This window comes from Agelaius tricolor, unplaced genomic scaffold, assembly GCF_023055355.1.
Source record: "Agelaius tricolor isolate 1412-34295 unplaced genomic scaffold, bAgeTri1.0.p SCAF_73, whole genome shotgun sequence".
Taxonomy (NCBI): domain Eukaryota; kingdom Metazoa; phylum Chordata; class Aves; order Passeriformes; family Icteridae; genus Agelaius; species Agelaius tricolor.
Genome location: NW_027269333.1, coordinates 289733 through 309537, shown reverse-complemented (window position 1 = coordinate 309537; position 19805 = coordinate 289733). Strand labels below are relative to the sequence as shown.

The window sequence follows — 19805 nt, the reverse complement described above, 5'->3', positions numbered from 1 at the left end:
TCAGGGTTGGAAAGCAGTGAAATAAAGCTTTTCAGGAATAGCTGACGTCCAAGTCCCGCAGAAATTTACCTATTTTCCTATTTTTAATGTCCAGATGCTTTTTAAAATAATGGGTGACCATTTAGCTACCTAATAGCTTTAATCAGAAATTCAAAGAAAATTTTAAACTCCCATCTTTTATAGCTTGAATATTTTTCTTTGTTTCTTTCCTGGTTTCCAATTCAGGTCTACAAATCATATGATTAGGTAATGAGAACTCATGCTGTATAAAAATATTTCATGCTATACTTCCAAGTCAAGGCCATGTTTTTCCCGGAACTGTTTAAAAAAATAAAATTCTATCTGGATTCTCTCTAGCCCACACTCATCATTATCTAAAATCATTTAAATATTATATTTTGACTTTACATGGTGCAATTATATTCAGAAATCCAAGGCTCTATTGTTAGATTGTTTGTATGGTTTTCTGGCAATTCTAACTTCCCACAACCACTCTTTGCAGCTCTATATTTTTGCAGCAAGGCATCACAGGGGTCTGTGAGAAGTTTTAATGTGAAGCAGAGCTAACATTAAAATACACGGGACATACTCGAAATATTTCACTTCAGAAAGTTACAGTTTGCTTAGATGGAATGAAATATGAAATAAATAAACCTCACACAACCTTTCTAAATCTTGGAAATCTATTACCTGAACTTTGAGTCAGTTTGCAGGACAGGACTCTGTAGAAATGCAAATGTGAAGTCCAAGGAATAGAGCAGAAGGTGTATTGGGCAGGGGTACAGAAGATTGCTCTGAAGGGTGATGTAAGCAAGATTGCATCCTATCAAGATAGCAGCTGCTTCTGCTGGTGCCAACATAGAGAATTTGCGCCACCAGCCTAGTTTTCTGGGGACAGTTGACCTGTACACTCTTGAGGGCTTGTAGACGTGAATGAATCTGTCCTTTGAGCTGTTTTTTTCTTTTGAATGTCTATGACCTGACTTGCTATTGTGTACTGTACTGTATCGTTTTATAAACAGACATGTTTCATCTGGTTGAAAGCTGTAGTTGAAAGTGAGCTTGCAGTTATGAGTTGGCTGTCAAAAGAATTAATTTTCTGCTTTAAGCAAAATATCAATAGAAACAGTCCATCCACTCCTATGATACAGATTCCTTTTGAATTTACAGGGTAATTTGCATCAGTGAGTATACTGCATGTGCAATAAATACACCTTGCTTGGTTTCTAATGATGATAATAGTCCTCTTTGGATTACTCTAAGGATTGAACTCAGCATCATTATTTTCCTGTTCTCATTGAACTGTAAAGGAAAAATAGTTTTGCATTAACCAAGGAGTACAATGCATGGATTTAGCATCATTCTTGCAAGTAGTCCTCGATTCTGAAAATACCTCTCAGAAGCTGCATCAAATGGGAAAGCTAGACAGATGGCAGAATGCAGAACCTGCCATTTAGGATCAGGTACAAAATAACACCCAAGAAATTCTTCATGGATGCTGCATAAGTACAAAGACGCCGTTATTTAAAAGAGAAAAATAGTCAATGTGAAATGTGTTCGATGAATAAAAAGCTATGCTAATCAAGAGACTACAGTGCCAAGGGTGCTACAAGGCCTTTTTGTAATTCACATCATTCCCAGCATGAAAAAATACTATTTTTATTGTAGATTGCTTAAGAGTGCACAACAGTTTGGAAAAAAGTGCTTTGCTTTTTCTATTCATAGGAACTGTGTATCATGGTAAGAGATCCTGTAGACAGGTTTTGGAAAACAATGTTATTTTGAAGATTCATTCTATTCAGAAATACTTCACATGAAAAAATTTGATCTGCTCTCCATCCTGAAGACTCTTAAAGGAAAATGTCTTTCTTGCATTCTCTTCACACTAGTTCAGGAGCTCAGTCTTACCTGCATTCTAATGCTTTTTGATGTTCCTGATGGCATGGCTTAGACATCCTTGTCTCCATTACCATCATGATTTCCAGATCAAGTGATGAGAATTTTTCTTCAGGATTGGTGAAGTTAACAACATTTTTGTCAAGTCAATTTGAAGGGTTTTTTTGCCAAAGGAATCTCTTCCTTCCTAATGAAAACCATTGGCAATAGCAAACCTACTCAGTTTTTCAGGAAGTCAAATAATACATCTCCACTGTACAAGGTCCTCCCTTTGTTTTTTTTTTCACCAGAAGAAAACTGCTGTTTTCTTCTTCTTCTATCACCTTAGACTTACTTTCTTCCAAAATCTTTTTAAACCTTTAGATTTCTATTATAGCTACTTACTTTCACAGTGGGCTATAGCATATGTATTTGAAAAGACCATTTGTACATATTCAAATGGCTTACTTCTATTCTATTCTGAAATGGCTGTACTTCTATTAAGGAAACATAAAGGTGCAGTAATATTTTTTCTTCTACAAAATTTAAAAAACCCCAACTATTAAAAATGATACCAGCAAATGATGTCTGTAAGACTGAGGCAGGAGGCTTTTTCCAGAACAATGTGCAGTTCTTCCCAATTCTATTTTTCCCTCCGATTACTTTGAACAAAAATGGTTTTACACAGTCTTCTAATAGTGGCATGTTACTAGTGGGGTAGAGTATTGCCCTGCCAGCATTGGAATTGACTCGATTGTAGTTGTGTTCAAACCTGCTGATGAGACAAGGTTTTTTTGCTGAACGCACTTCAGCAAGCAAGAGAGCTTCTTCGTCTTAAGATGCTATGAGTCCCAGAAGAAGATGAATGAGGTGATGACATGCCTTGTGTTCTGAAGAGAGATCAAAACTTATTTCTGGGGTCACCCCCCCTCTTGGTACAGAAAGTGCACAGAGGGCTTTGAAGCAGCACTTTCACCCTCTTTGCATTCACTAGTAAATCGGAAACAGAGCTTGCCCCAAGGTTTGGGCAAAAATACTCTTTTGATGCAACTCTTCACCAGACAAAATCTCTGGGAAAATTTGCAGTGGCAGAAAGCAAGCCCTTCCTGGGAAATCTACTGAAACGGTTCAGAAGTTATTCCCATTCCCTGTTGCTAACCTCTGCTGTCTAGCTGTCCGATATGTTTGGGACCATGTTGAAATCATTCTAAACAATGGACTGATGCTGCACTGTTGAGTAAACATAGGTCTTTTCCATAGGTGTCAGGGAAAAATATTTCTGTTGGTAAAAATGATAGAAAACAATACCAGCATGGCAGAAAAACAATTACATCAATAGAATGAAGATGCCCAGAATTCTTCTTTTGAAGTTACACACAGTCAATATTTTCTAAGGAAGGTTGTGAAACTTAATAAGGAGTACATTCCACGGGACTGGTGCACAAGTTCATGTTTCCACCTTACAAAATACATATTATTAAAAGAAAAAACGTTCTGCCTTGTAGAAAAGTAACCCATTAGGAATTTGATCAAAGATAGGATTAGATCAAGTATTCCTACGAGACACTAGTAGTACTAGGAAAAGCCTTTTGGCGTCTATTTAACTACAGGAAACTTGAGAAAGCAGAAGAGTGTCCTTCCCTGCTGCAAGCTGTACTTCCTAGTTGCTAGTGGTACTTCAACATTGTCTAAAGAAAACTTGCCAAAATAAGACTACTGTATACAAGCAACTGTAACTATCCATTCCGTTCCAGCTAATTTTAACTAGCAAGTATGAGTCACACACTCTAATGGAATATTCTAATGCATAGATAGAGTATACCTTCACTAATAAATGGGGACTCTGGTAAAAGGACCAAATGCAGATGAATTTCAGGGAAGGAAATTATTGGAGTGCTAACTGCAGTCCCTCGACTTCACAAGAAATGATGTCTGGTAATCCCAACCAGAAACATAATAGAAATCCATTTTCAAATGGTGTCCTAGGGTGACGTTATGATGCTTGTATCCCCATTCATGTGTTCTGTTAAGGTTGGATATTATGTTCTGTACCTTTAAGACCGGCTCTGAAGCGGGAAAGTTTTGTTTTGGTTTTCTTATCAGCCTGGCGGGACACAGAGACTGCAGCTTTTGCTTTTGCTGCTTTTGCTTTTTGCTTTTGCTCTCTCGCTCTTGCTCGCTTTGCTTCTGCTTGCTTTTGCTCTTTAGCTAATTCAGCTAAACTGTCCAATTTCTTCCTGGACGGTTTCTCCTTTCCTTTTTCTGATCACTTCGAACCTGCTCCGGACTGGGACCTGAGAAACACCAAGATCCTGCACCTTCTGGCCTGCAGCAGCAGCCCCAGCGCCGGAGGGACTGAGACCAGAGTGACCACCCCCAGAGAGAGACTTTCTGAATTTGTCATTTTTTTTCAGAGTGGTGTCATCCGGTATTGTTCATTTTGTGTGCTGGGGGGTGCTGTGCTTGTTAAATAAACAGGTTCTTTCCACTCCTCTCCGAGAAATCCTTCCCGAACCGGCTGGGGGGAGGGGCTGTGTGGGTTTGCTAACTGGAGGAGCCCTAATTTGGAAATTCTCCTCCAAATTTGCCCTAAACCTCGACAAAATCTTGGCACCCAACGCTGGGCTCGAGAGAGTGAGTGGAAAAACCCTGTTTTGTGGGTATTTTGGTTGCCATTACTCTCTGTTTGAAGCAGTTAATAGCCATGCTTTTTGAATTGATGATGAGTGTTGGGGTGAAGGCTTGCATGTGCTTCTGGTCCCTAGGGTTTTTTGAGATTTTAATACCTCTGTGGTCCCTAGGTTTATTTTCCTATCCTGAAATAGTTCTAGTATTGTCCCTCATACGTAGTTTTTACAGCAGAGGGGCAGTGACCAGAATAGCTATCCTGCTGGGCTTGATGGCAATGATGTGCAAGAAGTTTATAAACATGTTGGGGTCTGCTCCAGGTATGAATGGTTCTTGGCTATGGTTATTCGTCCAGTTTGTTAGAGGAGGAGCAGCAGGGAATGAGGCTTTTCAGCCTTTGCTTTCCTTCTTCTCCTATGAATCGGTTGCATCAGTAGTAAAGGATGTTCAGTTTCCCCTGAATGTTAGAGAAACCATCTTTCTTGTATTCAATCTGGTAACCTTCCTCTATACAGTCTGCTGTCTCTCCAGAATGAGGGCTGAGATTTCTAGACGGGCTGATGAGACCCCTGACTTAGGAGTAGACCCAGGGGTGAAACATCCTGAGTGGTGTGGGAAATGGGACGAAATGGGCCACATCCTGAAGGAATTCTCCGACCCTATAGTCTGGGATTTTCCCCATAAACAAATTCAGAACCCAGCTGAGGTGGGGAAATATCTGAAAGAGAAATACCAGGATGAGCCTAAGGAGAGAAAGGTCATTGCAGTGAGCTGGGCCCTGGCATATGCTTATCGCACTCTGTTGGAGACTGTAGGACAGCAGACGGAGGCAGGGGGGCAGGGAGATAAATCAGCTATCCCAGTCACTCAGGCTGCCGCCAACACCACAGGCTCAAAGCCAGCAGCCAAACCAGATAGTGAGCCTAAGCCAGCAGCTAAACCAATGGCTGTTGCTACCAGTACCAGAAGTGGGAAATGCACAGACAAGACCAATCGACCAGTGGATGATGATGATGATGATGATGCAGCAGAAGGAACCTCAATGCCTCCTGACATAAAATCAGGAGTCAAAGCAGCAGGTGCAAGACCAGATGCAAATATTGAGTCCTTTTCCCTGAAGGACCTTCGTGGTTTACGGAAGGATTACACCCGACGACCTGATGAATCCATAATTAGTTGGTTAGTCCATCTCTGGGATGCTGCAGGCGAGGCTACAATTCTGGATGGCACAGAAGCGAGGCATTTGGGATCCCTGTCACATGATCCTGTCATTGACCAAGGAATGATGAGGGGGGCAAACCCTCAGAGCCTCTGGGCACGGGTCTTGGAAAGTGTTGCACAAAGATACCTGTGTGCAGATGATCTTTATATGCAACAGACACAGTGGAAGACCATAGAGCAAGGGATCCAACGCCTGAGAGAGATGGCAGTGGCAGAGATTATCTTCTCAGATGATGTGACAACTAGGAACCCAGACCTGGTGCCACGCACGTCTGTGATGTGGCGGAAACTTGTGCGACTTGGGCCACACAAATATGCTTCTGCCCTAGCCATAATGAAGCGGGATGAGAGGGACGAGACTATGCTGGATATGGCAAGGAAGCTCCGAGCATATGCAGATGCTGTGCATGGCCCAACACATGCCAGAATTGCAGCGGTAGAAACACGTCTGCAGAACTTAGAGGATAAGATAGAGGAGAATCATAAGAAGCTCAGAGAGGAGATTAAAGAAGACCTTCTCCAAATCTCAGCAGTACAGATCAGAGGTTCTGGTATCCAAGGCAGACGTTCCCCAGATGGCCAGAGAAGGTACACCCCACGAACAGAGCTGTGGTTCTACCTGCGTGACTGTGGAGAAAATATGAGGAGGTGGGATGGAAAACCTACTGCTGTTCTGGCACGACGGGTGCGTGAATTGAAGGAAGCCACCAGGAAGAAAGCAGCTCCAGTTGCCCGTAGCCGAACCGCCAGGTATGATGCTGATGATGCCACGTCTGATCCCCTTGAAGGAACATCTAAGACTTATGCCCAGGGAAAGAAGGATAACCAGGCTTAGAGGGGCCCTGCCTCTAGCCAGGTAGAGGCCAGGGAAAATCGTGTTTTCTGGTCTGTGTGGATTCGTTGGCCTGGCACATCGGAACCACAAGAGTATAAAGCTTTGGTTGATACTGGCGCACAATGTACATTAATTCCGTCGAGACATGTGGGGACAGAGTCTGTTTCTATTGCTGGTGTGACAGGGGGATCCCAGGATTTCACTTTGGTGGAAGCTGATGTGAGCCTCACTGGGAATGAGTGGAAGAAACATTCTATTGTGACTGGCCCAGAGGCCCCATGTATTTTGGGCATAGACTACCTTCGAAGTGGGTATTTCAAAGACCCAAAAGGACTCAAGAGGGCATTTGGGATAGCTGCTGTAGAGACAGAGGGCATCCAGCAATTGAACACCTTGCCTGGGCTGTCTGAGAATCCATCTGCAGTAGGATGTCTGATGGGAGAAGATCAACGAGTGCCAATTGCCACCTCCATAGTGCATCGACGACAGTATAGAACTACTCGAGATGCTGTGATCCCCATCCATAAGATGATCCGAGAGCTGGAGAGCCAAGGGGTGGTCAGCAAGACCCACTCACCCTTCAACAGCCCCATTTGGCCTGTGCGAAAATCTGAAGGAGAATGGAGATTGACTGTGGACTACCGTGCATTGAATGAGGTGACTCCACCACTGAGTGCTGCTGTGCCAGACATATTAGAGCTCCAGTAGGAGCTTGAGTCCAAGGCAGCGAGGTGGTACGCCACTATAGACATTGCCAATGCATTTTTCTCCATTCCTCTGGCAGCAGAATGCAGGCCTCAGTTTGCTTTCACGTGGAGGGGAGTGCAGTATACCTGGAACCGACTGCCCCAGGGGTGGAAGCACAGTCCTACCATCTGCCATGGACTGATCCAGACTGCACTAGAAAGGGGTGAGGCTCCAGAACATCTGCAATATATTGATGACATCATTGTGTGGGGGAACACAGCTGCGGAAGTGTTTGAGAAAGGAAAGGAAATCATCCAAATCCTCCTGGGAGCTGGTTTCGCCATTAAAAAGAGCAAAGTAAAGGGACCAGCTCGTGAGATTCAGTTCCTGGGAGTGAAGTGGCAAGATGGACGGCGTCAGATTCCTACAGACGTCATCAACAAGATCACAGCAATGTCTCCACCCACCAATAAGAAAGAGACACAGGCTTTCCTAGGTGCCATAGGCTTTTGGAGGATGCACATTCCTGAGTATAGTCAGATCGTGAGCCCTCTTTACCTGGTCACCCGCAAGAAGAACACTTTCCACTGGGGCCCTGAGCAGCAACAGGCCTTTGTCCAGATCAAGCAGGAGATAGCTCATGCAGTAGCTCTTGGCCCAGTTAGGACAGGACCAGATGTGAAGAACATGCTCTACTCTGCAGCCGGGAACCATGGCTTGTCCTGGAGCCTTTGGCAGAAGGTGCCTGGGGAGACTCGGGGTCGACCACTGGGATTTTGGAGTCGAGGCTACAGAGGCTCTGAGGCCAACTACACTCCCACAGAGAAGGAAATCTTGGCTGCCTATGAAGGAGTCCAAGCCGCCTCAGAGGTGATTGGTACAGAAGCGCAACTCCTCCTGGCACCCCGACTACCAGTGCTGGGGTGGATGTTCAAAGGCAAGGTTCCTTCCACTCACCATGCCACCAGTGCCACATGGAGCAAGTGGATTGCTCTTATCACTCAGCGCGCCCATATAGGTAAACTAAATCGCCCTGGGATTTTGGAGGTAATTACAAATTGGCCCGAAGGTGAGAATTTTGGTGTCACAGATGAAGAACAAGAACCAGTGACACGGGCTGAAGAGGCTCCTCCATATAACCAACTGCCCCCAGAGGAAACACGCTATGCTCTTTTCACTGACGGTTCCTGTCGCATCTTAGGGATGAACCGGAAGTGGAAAGCAGCCGTATGGAGCCCCACACGACAGGTTGCACAAGCTACTGAAGGAGAAGGTGGATCAAGTCAACTTGCAGAACTCAAAGCCGTTCAACTGGCCCTGGACATTGCAGAAAGAGAGAAATGGCCAAAGCTCTACCTCTACACTGATTCATGGATGGTAGCCAATGCTCTGTGGGGATGGCTGGAGAGGTGGAAAAAGGCTAACTGGCAGCGTAGAGGAAAACCAATTTGGGCTGCTGATGAGTGGAAAGATATTGCTACCAGGGTAGGGAGGCTACCTGTGAAAGTCCGCCATGTAGATGCCCATGTCCCCAAGAGTAGAGCCAATGAGGAGCACCAAAACAATGAGCAGGTAGACCAGGCAGCAAAGATAGGGGTGTCAAAGATAGACCTAGATTGGGAACACAAGGGAGAGTTATTCCTAGCTCAATGGGCCCATGATGCCTCAGGCCATCAGGGCAGAGATGCCACCTATAAGTGGGCAAGAGACCGAGGGGTGGATTTAACCATGGACAGTATTTCACAGGTTATCCATGACTGTGAGACGTGTGCTGCCATCAAGCAGGCCAAGCGAGTGAAGCCCCTGTGGTACGGTGGGCGATGGTCCAAGTACAAGTATGGGGAGGCCTGGCAGATAGACTACATCACACTGCCCCAGACACGCCAGGGCAAGCGCTACGTGCTGACCATGGTGGAAGCCACCACTGGATGGTTGGAAACCTACCCTGTGTCTCATGCTACTGCCCGGAACACCATCCTGGGCCTGGAAAACCAAATCCTGTGGAGACATGGTACCCCTGAGAGGATTGAGTCAGACAATGGGACTCATTTCAAGAACAGCCTTATCAGCACCTGGGCTAGCGAACATGGCATTGAGTGGGTGTACCATATCCCCTACCATGCACCAGCTGCAGGCAGAGTGGAGAGGTACAATGGACTACTAAAAACCCAGCTAAAAGCTTTGGGTGGGGGATCTTTCAAAAATTGGGAGCAGCATTTAGCAAAGGCCACCTGGTTAGTTAACACCCGAGGTTCCACCAACCGAGCAGGTCCTGCCCAGTCTGACTCCCTGAATGTAATAGATGGAGATAAAGTCCCAGTGGTACGTGTCAGAGGTTTGTTAGGGAAGAATGTGTGGGTCAATTCTGCCTTGAGTACAGACAAACCCATTCGTGGGGTTGTCTTTGCTCAGGGACCAGGTTGCACATGGTGGATAATGCAAAGAGATGGAACAACACGATGTGTACCACAGGGAGATCTGATTGTGGGGTGAGAAATAAATGCATGATGTGTGGTAGTATGTTGATGATATGGGGATAAGGGGTGGAATGTCCTAGGGTGACGTTATGATGCTTGTATCCCCATTCATGTGTTCTGTTAAGGTTGGATATTATGTTCTGTACCTTTAAGACCGGCTCTGAAGCGGGAAAGTTTTGTTTTGGTTTTCTTATCAGCCTGGCGGGACACAGAGACTGCAGCTTTTGCTTTTGCTGCTTTTGCTTTTTGCTTTTGCTCTCTCGCTCTTGCTCGCTTTGCTTCTGCTTGCTTTTGCTCTTTAGCTAATTCAGCTAAACTGTCCAATTTCTTCCTGGACGGTTTCTCCTTTCCTTTTTCTGATCACTTCGAACCTGCTCCGGACTGGGACCTGAGAAACACCAAGATCCTGCACCTTCTGGCCTGCAGCAGCAGCCCCAGCGCCGGAGGGACTGAGACCAGAGTGACCACCCCCAGAGAGAGACTTTCTGAATTTGTCATTTTTTTTCAGAGTGGTGTCATCCGGTATTGTTCATTTTGTGTGCTGGGGGGTGCTGTGCTTGTTAAATAAACAGGTTCTTTCCACTCCTCTCCGAGAAATCCTTCCCGAACCGGCTGGGGGGAGGGGCTGTGTGGGTTTGCTAACTGGAGGAGCCCTAATTTGGAAATTCTCCTCCAAATTTGCCCTAAACCTCGACAAATGGGTTGCATCTATGGTCCTCTGTTCTTCCTATATGAAGAAACTGTGTTTTGAATCAATCTTCAAAATAGTATGCCTAAAGACCTTAGATGCCTCCAATTCTTTTCTTTTTTTTTTTTTTCCAGAAGCAACTATCTCAAAACCTTTTTAAAGCTGACATTTTCCCTTAAGATGCCATATTTTAAAAGAGCACCTTGTCATTTAACAGGGTATTCCAAACATCATTTACAAATTTAGACTGAAAGTAACACTCTTCCTAGTAATCTTTCACTTTTTGCAGCTCAGTGCTAACATAGGCAGCAAAGAAGAGAACGGACCACAGCTCTTTCTGGAGCATCTTGAACAAATGCCCTTGCTTATGTTCTAATCATTCACTTCACCAAAAGACCTAATGATGAAGAAAAGGTTGTGAAAGCATTACTAGTAGTGCTACATGGCAATGTACGGGTGTGATTTCTCAAGTTGGATTTGTATCACATAGATGATACTTGGCAAACAGCAAATGAAGGGGTTTTCTTCAGCTCTCAGACTGATGTTACATGGCAGTAATTTAATAAAAAGATAACAAGAAGAAGGTTATTTTTTAACATGTGAATTTAATTACACCCCTGCCATGGACATCTGAATCTTATGAACAGACAGTGTCTGATTTAGAAAAAAATAAAGAATTATCACAGTTTAAAGAAACATAGGATCATAAACCCTTTGCTGATGGAACGTAGCCTATTCATTGGTTGAAATGAAGCAGGTAGACAGGACATATGAAATATTATTTGTGGATCAAACATTTATTTTCGAAAGTGATGCTGACAGATAGTGAACTCACCAACTTAGATATTGCACAGTAGATAAGGGTACATAACTTGCTCCATCAAGTAATCCCTTGGAATCATCATCCAAGGGGATTTTCCCCTGCATCTGTGAAAATATGCCTACCTTTTTCACAATACTTCTGCAGCAGCATTGTTAGGCCTGATCAGCTGGTATGGAGAGTGAATTATCGCCAGCAAGGTGACTGGCCAGGGCAATTTGCTTCAATGGATTTTGATCTCCCGGATATTTTGCAGACCTGCTTCAGCCCTGCTTGTCAAACACAGCCTTTAAAGGGTGCCAAACAATTGTTAGTCTGTACTGGGCCATATGCTCTTTATTCTCTCCCTCAACTTCTCCATCACCTCTCATCTGTTTCCCATGAGCTATGTTCAAGGTCCACAGGCTACTTTTCACAGAATCTTCGGGCCTGATGCAGTAAGAATGATGACTAGAACACAGCTGGGATCAATTTTCCAGTTTGGATAAAATGCATTCTGCACACAAATCCAATGAGAAGGTGTTCCCCCTATGCCCAGAAAAACCTTCCCTAGTACTAGTGTTCTACGTAAACTGCAACTTAGTCTGAAAGAAAAGCTTTTTTCTGAGAGTGTCTAAGAGCTTTGTATGAAGCACAGATATTTGATAGATGCAATTTTCAATACCAGAGGAAAAAGAAAACGGCACGATGTTTTTAATGGTACTGGTTTTAATTTTAAATTCCATGCACCTTTTCAAAAAGTGTCAGCTCAAATGCCCATCAACATATTTTAGTCATCTGTAAGTCAGTATTCATATAAAATGTGATTCAAATCAAAAGAATTTCAAACCTTTCCTCAAAGTGTATATGCCTAGATTTAATACTTCTGACACATATTAGATAAAAGGAAGACATTTTTTACTCTGGGGGTGCTGGAACACTGGAACAGGTTGCCCAGAGAAGTTGTGGGTGTCCATCCCTGAAAGTATTCAAGGTCAGGTTGGATGGGGCTTTGAGCAGCAACACAGGAGACTCTTGATGGTAGAGAAACAAAGTTGGAATCTAGAAGAAACTCAGATTGAAGTATAGGAGCAAGTTTTCCCTCAGCTCTTGGGGTAAAATCAAAGTGTTACAAAATTACCTTGATCTGTGATTTTCACTACTGTAACAGGTTAATGAAAACTATGTAGAAGATAGCAAATTTCAAAAGAGAGAAGAATTACAGCATAAAATACATGGGATGGGTTTCTACATGGGACAAAATCTCTGTATTTCCACACTTCCTCATGTTCGGATTTCGTGAAGTGTCGCAGACATCTTTCATGAAAAATCCTTTCTTAGGATTTTTCCTTGTGACAAGCTGCAGTGTCAGCAACCAAAGTAAACAATGGTTATCTGCTGCTGTGGAATGCAACAGGTAGAGCCGTGATTGGTCTCCTGTGGATGTTTAGATTTCTTGACCACTCATGGCAGAGCTAGCTCTTGCTCTGTCTGAGACACAGATCTTTGTTATTCATTCTTTTCTATTCTTAGCTTAGCTAGCTTCTTAAGAAACTTTTTCCTTTCTATTGCTTTTTAGTATAGTCTAATGTAACATATATCATAAAATAATAAATCAAGCCTTCTGATCGTGGAGTCAACATTCTCGTCTCTTCTTCATCCTGAAAACCCTTGTGACCACAGTCACAGTGAAGTGCCAAAGAAGGCGGCAAAAGATCATTCAGGACATTATTTACTGGAGTTCAGCCTGGCCTTTAGTAGGAGTTGGGTTTGAACATAATGTAGCTATACCACACACCTTCCCTTCCCTGAAAAATTACTGTTTATAATGAATAAGCAATGAGGATATAAAATTGACTGAAAGCATCTTAAAAAGGTAAAGTATTTCATTGTAAATGATCTGTGATCCAAATAGTTCCTCCACCTTAGTGAGGGACAAAAGAATTCTTCCATATCATGATGGTTTAAAATTGTATAAACCAATGTTTTCTTCTGAAAAGATATTATCTATTTTTTTCTATTTTTAGAAGAAAATATTCCTAGACATACAACACATGAGAACAAAGTAATTGTAAAGAAACAAATGATATGAAAATATTCCCCACATATAATTAAATGAAAAGCTGTGTTTTAAATAGGAGGTAGAAATTAAACAGAATTTTTACACCAGATATTTGAATTGTTGCACCAGCTATTTTGCCCCCAAAGAGAGGTATTTAGCATTTCGGTCTTTTGCAAGGTGTTCATCATCTGCTATGCTGACCTCTGTGTGGGCCTAGGTGTGTGTGGAAGGGGGGCATGTGAAGGGGAGCGTGTATGTTTGCTTAACACTTGTTGTGGCAGATTCACGCCTCAGCTCCATCATTTGTTTTAGAAACTTCACAGAGAGTGGATATGAAGTTTAATATCAACAAGAGATCAATTCCCAAATCATCCATTTTACCCTACCTTATAAATCATATGCTTTGTTGCATATTTTATCAAATAGACTTTCAAGCCACATGGAGAAATGAGAATGTGGAGAATCCCTCCAATGTCTTGCAACTTTTATGCAAATAGAGTTTCAAGAAAGGATAACTTCTTTTAAAATACATCTGGGACAGGCATGATGGTGGTGTCAAGCTGTTGGAGTTTTTGTTGCTGGGAGAAGTTGTACAAAAGGATTGGTTTTTACATTGACTAGTTACTGAATCAAGTCCATGAACACATTGGAAATTCAACTGGGGGTTCCTTTTCCTAGCAGATTACTTCTAGAACGAGCTTGCAGACTGAAGCTGACTCTTTTGCTCTCTTTTTGTTTCTTACCTGTTTTCTTGGCTTCTTTACCACTATCTACACAATTTTGGAACTTTTTTCCCAACTAAAATTGTTTCATAGTCTGATAATTAGGATACATTTTTTACAAGGAATTTTTAAAAAGCTTTGTTTGAGTTAAGAAGGTTAAGGACTAAGGTCTTTTTCTTACCTTATCAATATTGCCATGAAATTGATAAATAAAGACTAACTCTTTCTTTTTATTTTCAACCCAAGTAGATAATTCCCATACATTAATACATTTTGTGGACCAAAATTTGCCATTCTGATGTAAGTTGTCCCTTCTTAACAATATACATTCTGTGACTATGTTGACAACACTCTTGGTGAAGATCCTAACTGGTCTTAAACACACATAGGGAGAAATTTGCTCAGCCAGTGTCAGTCTTAAGCATGCCTATCAGAAGATCTTTCTATAGCTGGGGAATTTTCCCATGAAAGGGATTCAGTTATGGAAGAGACACTTACCCCAGAGTTTTGCATTCTTCTTGAGCACTACTTAAGGAACTTAGATCCCATGTCCATTTGGATCTCTCTCTGCACAGAACTTTGTCCTGCCAGTGCTTGAAATGCATCTCTAAGAGAATTCACTAGCACAGAATGAACGAGAGTGGAAGGCGTCAGTGGGGCTCACCAGGTCCAACCCCCCTGCTTAAACCAGGCTACCTAGAGCCTCTTGCCCAGGATTATATCTGGGTGTACTTTGAATGTCTTCAAAGATCCAGGCTCCACCATCTTTCTGGGCAGTCTGTGCCGTGGTTCAGTCGCCCTCACAGTAAAAAATCATTTGGTGATGTGCAGAGGCAATCTCCTGTATTTCAGTGTGTGCCTACTGCCTCTTGTCTTTTCACTGAGCATCCTTGAAAAGACACTGGTTCCCTCCTCTTTGCACTAGTCCTTCTGGGATGTATGTGTGCTGCCACCTAGATAAATGTCAAAAACCTTCCTGAAGCCCAGGCATGGACAATATTCCCTTCATCTACCGGGCAAGTTGATTCATCAGAGGAGTTTAAAAAGTTGTTCAGCATCAAGTTCCCCTGGTAAATCCATGCTGACTATGTTATTTTGTCCTCCTTCATCTGCCTGGCAATGCTTTCCAGCAATAGCTGCTCCATCAACTTCCTGGGGATAAAAATGACGCTGGCTGGCTGGCTTGTACTTTTCCAAGTCCTCCTAGTTGCCTTTTTCCAAGATGGGTGACATTTGCTTTCATCCAGTCTTTGGGCACTTTCCTCAGTCACTATGATCCATCAAACATCATTAGGAGTGGCCTCAGAATAACATCTGCTAACACCCTTGAGACCTGTGGCTGCATCTCAACAGGGCCCGTGGACTTCATGGAATATGTACCAATTCAGTGACTATGCCCATAAAAGTTTGCAGGGGATAACAGAACATATTAATAGGTACCTGAAGAGTGAGTGAAAAACTATGGAAGCAATCCAAAAGGACAAAGACTTGAGTTCCCTTTTCAGACAAAGCATCCTATCATGGAGCTGAGCAGCTTTAGATCTAGGGAAGCTTCCCCTCTGAAAGGATGCAGAAGACATTCTTGTACCCGTATCCACTAATAAAATGTATTGACCATTCACTTGCAATACAAAAAACTAAATTCTTTCCAAAATTGTTGCCGCCTAACTAGACAACCATGTACTGGCTGGGTATTCCCCTAACAGATGACAGCACCTGCTTGATGCCTCTTATGCCTACAGACTATTTGAATTAGGTCATTTGAGTGGGGATTACTGGTCTGGGAACTTTCTTTCTGATGAATTTGGAAGATTTACTGAAGCAAGGAGCTGAAGATGAAAACTTCATTGCCCATCAGTGCACTTTTAACATCCACGGCTGTAATGCCATTGTTTCTCACCAAGTGAGTCAAGAATTTATGACTACAAAGTGGATCAGCTCCAAAAGGAAAGATAAAGGCTGGAAAACATTCTCTCTTGGTAAAGCACATGAAGTGACTAAATTCTAATCACTCGCTGGCCTAAAGCTTCAAGGAGGGGGAGGTGGACCAGGTTTCCTTCCACTGCCGTTCTCTTTGTCACCTCAGTGTTTTATAGGGGTATGCAGACATTCAGAAAGAGAGCTTTGCTGAATTCATAAAATTCAGTCTTAAAAAATAACTTGAGAGCAGCTGAAATGAAAAGAACAAATAAAATGCAATTAATTCCACGGAAGCTTGAAATGATTATTTCTTCATTTTGCATTTGAGGATGTATATTGGGTGAGTTTGTCTTGTATTGTTCTACAGGTTTTCTAACTGGCACACCTTTCTTTATGAATGGACTGTCCTTTCCTAAATACTCTCATATGGAGGAACATGCTTCTGATAAGAAGAGCACTAGGGTGTCTTTACTTGACCTTTTATTTTTACTGATGTTTGCTCCTTGGAAATGAATGGGGTTTTTCAATTGACATGTCTTACTATTGTTCCCACAGGATAAGCCACAGACTCTTCTGCTCAGAGCTGTCACTAGTCAGCTATTCTCCTATCTGCCTTGAAGTAGTTGAATGTTCTGGTCTCAAAGTAGCACCTTCTGTGTAGCCATGCTCTTAGCTGCCAGTGTCATCTTGAATCCAAACACCCTCCCGCAAGGGACCGCTGGTTCTGTAGTCAACTATGGGGAAAAAAACGGTCCATCCATGCTTCCTGATTTAAAATATAAAGGTATATAAAGGTATGGTGTCCCTAAACGATTCTCTGCAGTTGAACACTACTTATCTTTGCCGTGTTTCTTCAACTCACTTGCAAGTCATTCATGCGCTACCTTATTGTGAGAATTGCTTGGTTTGAAGATGATTTAAAAGGGTAGGAGAATACTTTTGTGCCTCTGCTATAAGGATGCTTTTCAAATCCATACAAACTTCCTGCAAATGCAAAAGCATTCATCCTGTATTGTCCTAGGCTACAATATAAAAATGTATTCTGCTCCCAACCTCAAGAGCTGCTGAAACCGGGAGGGGCATCGTTTTTTCCTTATCTCCTTATCTCTTAACGGGGCCATCCATGTCTTGCCACATGATTCAGAGGTGACTCCCTCCAGGAGCCATTTCTGTTTAGAGGCTAATCAAGGAACCACCGCATGACTCAGAACAATTTGAGCCCATTGCAAGATGCTCTGCCCAGGGGGCAGGAGCTAAGCATCCCCAGCTGGATATAATCTGAGTTTTGGGACACCACAAGCAGTCTTTCCACTGGCTTCCTAGAAGAACAGCCACCCTCACCCACTGGTCTTCAGAGGACAAGAGCTACCAGATGGTTTCTACAGGATCACCACTTCAACAAGGCCATTTCATCCGGACTGCTGCCACCACCCTAACTAGCAGGGTGACAGGTTGTATTCTGTCCGTGGTTGTTCTTTTGTATCATTGCATGTATTTGGTTTTTCCCCTTTTCCTAATAAATTGTATTTCTGACTTGGAGTCTTGCTGCCATGCTGGATTTCTTCAGACCGACTAGCTCCTGACACCAACAGCCAGAGTGGGCTGCCCCCAGAAAGCTGTCAAATCCAGGATGCAGCTGTAGGGCACAGCTGCTCTATGGCACAGGTGGACTGCATTGGGGATAGGACTGCGCCGAGGGCAGGGACAAGGAACAGGGAGAGGTCTTCTGCATGTTTTCCAAAGGAGTTTCTTCCCTGGAGGGTCAGGGACACAAAGACACTGACTCAAAGGCATACGTCAACTTAGAAATGGGGAGAGGTCCCAGAGGAGGATACAATCTTGAACACACTGGGAGAAACTGGGGGTGGACCACAAGGCGGGGAATACAATGTTTGAACCAATAGGGGACTACAGGGGAGGAGAATAACTCAAACAAACCAATGGGGTTTTGAAGAGTATAAAATTGATAGGGAAGTTTCTAGAGAAAGGGGCAGGCTTGGGGAGGGATTGACATTCAGTGGGAGGAGGAAAAGGGAACAAAAGGGCAGGTCTTTGGGGAGATGGCCAACTAGGGCAAAAACTAACAACACGGGGGGAAAGGAACAATCCATTAATAACGAAATATGCTAAAACAGCACAAAATAGGACGTATTATAAAACTGACTACTAGAACTGCATTACAATCAAAAACACACACTGCAACAGCGACAGCATCTCTTGCTGCTTTTGCTTTCAAACCAGAAGAGGTGCCAACCAAAAAATTAGCAAACTTAAAAGTTAACTGGCTGCAGTTTTGATTTCCTTCTGAAATATATTACTGCTTGTCTAATTGGCTTAGCAGCATTGGCTTCTGTTCTTAGTGCCAAGCAGGGATTTGCCAGGCATGGAGGAAGCTTCTAGGAGCTTTTCACAAAAGATTCACTTCTGTGGCTGGCTTCTTCCCTCCCCACCAAAAACCAAGCCATGCAAAACCCACACCTTAACTAATCCCTAGTACTTAGTACGCATCCAATAATTCCTTTTAAACTATACTTTAGATGTTTTACCAAGTGCCCTGAAAAGAAATGGATGCATAATATTGATCAAAATAGTTCCAGTTCAATAGAAATATTGGGTCATGCAACTCTGGTTTACATCACTATTTTTTGTACAATCAACAGGAGCTTTTTTCACCTCTAAAGAAATGTTTCCTGATGGTTTGGATCAGAAGATCCAGTATTGCCATTGTGAGATTTTTGTTTTGAAGGCCATAAGCTGTGCTCAGTGTTTTGGGTATATTCTTTGTTGTGCCTTGCATGTATTTTGGATAGAAAGCCAGTAGAGATGATGTCCTTGCTGCAGTAGCCATGCTAAATAAGGCAGAGCGTCTGGCTGATGTACTGGAGCTGTAGACTATCCACCAGTCGCCCAGGGCGGTGAGGATCTCTAAAGGAATATAATATTGGCTATGCTCTGGAAGTTTTACAGGGAGAAAGAGCCTCAAATCACTCTAATGATTTGTCTCCTGGAGTTCTGAAGAATATGTTGTAAAGAAGAAGGCTGCTGTCTTTCGCAACAATCTTCCGTGCAAACTTCTTGTCTGAGAATGAAAGAAATATTAGTAGTAATGAGTTCTTTTTTCTCTGTCGGTGCATCACTGATTGAGATTGGGTAGGTTACATTTTATTTCTTTTTTTTCTTTAAATATTACATCGTAAGGTGTTCCAAATTCCCAGATTCTGCTTCACTTTATTTTGTAGGCCAGACTGGTTCATCTTCTCTTGGCTGTATTATTGCAGACCATATCTGAAGGAATTTTTTTTATTTTCATTTTGAACATTATTAGATTTAAACTGTATGAACAGAACACTTTATTTATCATTATTTTACCAGTTTGGAAGGAAATACAGAATTTTTAAGAAAATGACGCAACTCCACTTGTGGTTTTCAATGGAAGAGAAGAATTATAATGGCCTACATTCACAGCATTGTTTGCAGTAATATTGCAGCTAGTTTCCAGCAACTTAGGTCAGGTTCTGGAAGCAGGCACCCATGATAGTATAGAAGTCTAAGCAGTTTCATTTTGGCGGCTTTTCTTGAACAATAGCTAATACGTCTCAACGTTGTGCTGAATCTTGTTGTACCGACTCTTCTTTTGAGGTCTGAACTCCTTGCTGGACTACTGTAGCTCAGAATCAGCTACAGTAAACCTGTGTTTCCTTAGAGCTTTAAGAATTTGGTTCTAATCTATAAAAGCAAGAAAAGGTTGCCATATTAATACAAGAGAAAGAATATGTTAGGAAAGCAGTTAATGGCGTGGGGTTTTTTCCTACAAATTGGAGCAGAGATTTAGTTGTTTGATGGGGTTTTTTTTGCTTCTCAATGGAATTCTAGAAGTGGTTGGGAAAGAAA

At 42.7% G+C, this 19805-nt stretch overlaps 1 long non-coding RNA gene across 1 annotated transcript in view; it reads left to right on the top strand.

The window, feature by feature from the left end:
* Positions 1-3984: 3984 nt before the first annotated feature.
* The window catches only part of LOC139585325 (uncharacterized), a 64103-nt gene continuing 48282 nt past the window's right edge, over positions 3985-19805 (top strand). The window contains exons 1-2 of the long non-coding RNA XR_011677038.1: positions 3985-4303; positions 9921-10245. This is a non-coding gene — a long non-coding RNA (uncharacterized lncRNA). The remainder of the gene's footprint in view (positions 4304-9920; positions 10246-19805) is intronic.